The 4,251-nt window shown below is 37.3% G+C and overlaps 1 protein-coding gene across 1 annotated transcript in view; it reads right to left on the reverse strand.

The window, feature by feature from the left end:
* LOC135197808 (uncharacterized) overlaps positions 1–3,912 on the reverse strand; it is a 38,230-nt gene extending 34,318 nt beyond the window's left edge. Inside the window, exon 1 of the mRNA XM_064224936.1 lies at positions 2,684–3,912. The gene's annotated coding sequence lies outside the window, so the exon portion shown is untranslated. The remainder of the gene's footprint in view (positions 1–2,683) is intronic.
* Between the last annotated feature and the right edge of the window lie 339 nt (positions 3,913–4,251).

The raw sequence follows: 4,251 nt of genomic DNA on the forward strand, positions 1-4,251 counted from the left end.
GGTTAAATTTTAGGGCTCGAGTTTGGCTCACATTTAACAATACGAAACCCGTTTGAACTGTGAGTCGTTCGTTTTATTGCATTACTCGAAATGTTCTTGTTATGTTTCTGAATATTTTAAAGCTGGCGAATATTCCATTGTTTCATTTTCTAGTTATTTTGTACAGTGGATGTTCCTTGTTTTAGTTTGGTCGCTGTTGTTTTGAAGGATATTCTGCTCTTTCAAAGAGATTCCCGTTGTTTTAATTTGCATTCTGTTACTTACAAGCGTAAAGCCACCACCTCCACGAGCTTGGAATATTGAGCAGGTGAGTCGCCTGGCATCATAATTGCCATGGTTACTGATGTCATTAACCGAGTAGGACTTGGCTAACCCCAATTACACCCAGCAGAGCCCTCGAGTATGGAAAAGCACTGAGTATTCATGGTGTGGATACACCTGGAGCACTCCAGGTCTTTAATCAGTATTCGTAATTAACGTCGGTTGAGAAAGATATAGTTGATTTCCGGTTGTTTTTGGTCAATATCCTGGATTTTGGCTTACACAGGTGCAAGCGTATTTTCTCAGTACTTTACCCATTAAAAATAACTGTAATCTCCGATTGGTTTTTGCTATTGCGTTGTGATTATATCTGTTGCATAATTTTTTCTGTATCTTTTTTAGTCTTGTAACAGTTGAACTTAATTACTGAAACTGTTGTGTTACACACAGAAAAGCCTTTTAAAGATCTTGACAGAGAGAGAGAGAGAGAGAGAGAGAGAGAGAGAGAGAGAGAGAGAGAGAGAGAGAGAGAGAGAGAGAGGCGGGGGTTGCAAGTCGGAGCGATGGTGTGTATGAAGTGATGAAAAGGGTTTGAAACATGTTAAACTGAAAAGCGGATTATTTATTAGATGGCCAGTAAGAAGCATATTCGTTAATAAATAAAGAACTCTGAAGGAAATCCTGTAATTGACCAATTTTCCTTAACTGGTTGGGTGGAACATATTCCTTTGATTCAGGTACTTGAATGTCCTCTTTCAATTGAGATGAAATTGGTGGCTTGACCAAGGATTTACGCGTGTATCATTCCCTCATGTCATAATCAGGTAAATCAGATTACCGTTATTGGCCTCCTCACCATAAAAAAAAAAGTCTCTCTGCGGTAGGTAGACATACCGATGCAATGCTTCATTTCTCCCATGTAGTAGTACTCATTACATGGCCGAAGAATATTCCCTTTGCACTCGCGTTTTGCTTTAAGATATGATTATAATAATAATAATTTCGAAGTGGATCTTTCTTGATAAATATCATTCTGATTGCGTTCATTACTTTGCGATAAGAGTAAGTTAATGGTCATTTCTTATGCAGATGTTTATTGTAGAAGGTAACGTTTGTTTTTAGTAGCGCCAAGATGATAAAAGCCAGTGAATCATGTTGAAAACTATCCCGTTGGATGTCACAAAATCTAACAGCTCATTCTGCGGTGCTGACCTCGAATTCTGTGTGTACTCACACACACACACACATATATAATATATATATATATATATATATATATATATATATATATATATATATATATATATATATATATAAATTGTGTGTGTGTACAGAATTCGAGGTCAGCACCGTTGAATGAGCAGTTTGATTTTGTGGCATCCATTGGTAGCAACGGGATAGTTTTCAACACTTATTCACTGATATATATATATATATATATATATATATATATATATAATATATATATCTATATATATATATATAATCAAATAGAAATCCTCACCTGCATTTCGAGCGGGGTCAATATGAAACGAGTTTATCAGGGATTCCCAGGCAGATCTTATTCCTGTGCTTGCGTTCGTGCATGCAACAATAGCTTGAATAAGTTTTAACTTACTTTTATAATGTTTTCGCTACCTAGAATTTCATGTGTGCTAAATGAACTCGTAAACATGCATATTGTTTTAATTATTATTGTTTTGTATGAAAACGGAAGCTGTTTTGAGTATTATCGTTATTGACAAGATTTTACTGTTTTAGTTTTATGTAAAAGAAAACTATTGTTCCGGCTTTGTCTGTCCGTCCGTACTTTTTCCCGTCCTCCCCCAGATCTTAAAAACTACTGAGGCTAGAGGGCTGCAAATTGTTATGTTAATCATCCACCATTCATCAAGCGTACCAAAATATAGCCCCGTAGCCTCAGTACTTTTCATATCGTCTAAGGTTAAAGTTAGCTATGTTGGTGCTTCTGGTAACGACATAGGATAGGCCACCCACGGTTAAAGTCTCATGGGCCGCGGCTCATACATCATTATACCGAGACCACCGAAAGATAGGTCTATTTTTGGTGGCCTTAATTATATGCTCTGTAGCGGTTGTACAGAAAACTTGATTGCGCCGGAGAAGCTTCGGCGCAATTTTTACTTATTTATTGTTGAAACAAACCGAAATACAATATTTAAGGTTATGTGTAGTGTAATATATGTTGTTGTTGTTGTTGTAGGTATCTTTGGAAAAAAAATTACTTAAATATTGAAATGGCAGTCTTTCTCTGACCAAATCTGTTACCATTCCTTTCTCCATGACCTTAACTGCGACGCCATTGTACGTAAATTGATCACTAATCGCTCCGGAACACAGCTATCCGCAAACTGATTCTATTCTGGTCACGTCGCAAAGATACTGCGTTCCGTATACTTACTGAGCGACGAAGCGTTACGTCGTGATTGATCGAGCGTCGGGTACCGCCGTTTTCACTCCCGTCGTGCACATTAGTCTCATGTCGTTATTTTCACTGTTTACATTGGTTTGATGTCGTTATTTTCAGTGCTTATTGAATCTCTTGTTCTTTTTACTGTGTTCATTAGTGTCATGTCATTATTTTCACGTCGTTATTTTCACTGTTTAAAGTAATTTCACGTCGTTATTGTCACTGTTTAAAGGGATTTCATATCGTTATTTTCACTGTTTAAAGTAATTTTCACTGTTTAAAGTAATTTCATATCGTTATTTTCACTGTTTACATGAGGCCTATGTCGTTATTTTCACTGTTAGTCTCGAGCCGTTATGTTAACGATTTGCATTAGTTTCATTATTTTTTATTCACTTTACATTATTTTCATGTTATTTTCACAAATTGCGTTTGTATCATATCGGTATTTGAACCGTTGTTTGGTTTGATATCGGTATTTTCCATTTTTATTTTCGCTCTCGTGTTTAAATTTCATGTCGGTATTTCTTATATTCTATTTAGATTTATATTGTCTTTTTGCTTTTAGCTGCGGCACATCGTTATTTGGATATTTTCTGTGTGAGTTTCAAATTGCTATTTGGATTCATTTAGTGACGTGACGTTATTTTCATAACATATATGCCTTTGTTGTTATTTTAACTTTTTTTATTTACTTTCATATCGTTATTTTGTCTAGTTTTCTCTACATATCGTTATTTCCACATTATTTTAGTTTCATTTCGCTATTTTCACTTCTTATTTATAATTTTGCATCGTTGTTTTCAAGCTCTTATTTAACTTGGTCTTTTTTTCAACTCATTGTTTAGTTTCATAGCGTTATTTTAATGCTCTTCGTCTGCATTTCTTTTATTCACATAAAACCTCTTTGGCTGGTTTGACATGAATGAGTTCGCGCACATCTAGAATGACAATGATAATTTTGTTTGCAATTGAGTACGTCGTTTAAATACACGATGTACGATTTCCGTTCTTTCAGCAGAGTTCAGACCCGAGAAATAGTACTTGCCGCTTCGTTCTTCACAACAAAAGCCACTGTAACGTTTAGACACAAGCAGCTCGCGGGATCACTAAAGGCCGGGCTGTTGCGTGTACACACTGCTTCTGTTTGAAGGCATCAGCACATTACGCTGCGTGTGTAGTCTCTTCCGCTTTCTCGAAACAGATCGCACTGCTTTAAGTCTACCCTACAACTGAACCTCTTTAAAGGTCGTCCGCATCTCTCTCTCTCTCTCTCTCTCTCTCTCTCTCTCTCTCTCTCGTTGGTCAAGAGAGAGCCATCTTTTATTGTCCAACCACCGTCTCACCTCGCCTTGTAAGCCACGCCTTTGGTGCTGCTGCTGCAACTGGGGTAGATTGAGCCTGGGCACACAGCGTGCCCCGCCCACTTTCGTCTTATAGCTCCAATATTCTCTCTCTCTCTCTCTCTCTCTCTCTCTCTCTCTCTCTCTCTCTCTCTCTCTCTCTCATGACGAAATGGTAGTGCACTCAGCTCACCAAATTGTGAGACCAGCTAATGT

Source organism: Macrobrachium nipponense, chromosome 21, assembly GCF_015104395.2.
Source record: "Macrobrachium nipponense isolate FS-2020 chromosome 21, ASM1510439v2, whole genome shotgun sequence".
NCBI lineage: Eukaryota > Metazoa > Arthropoda > Malacostraca > Decapoda > Palaemonidae > Macrobrachium > Macrobrachium nipponense.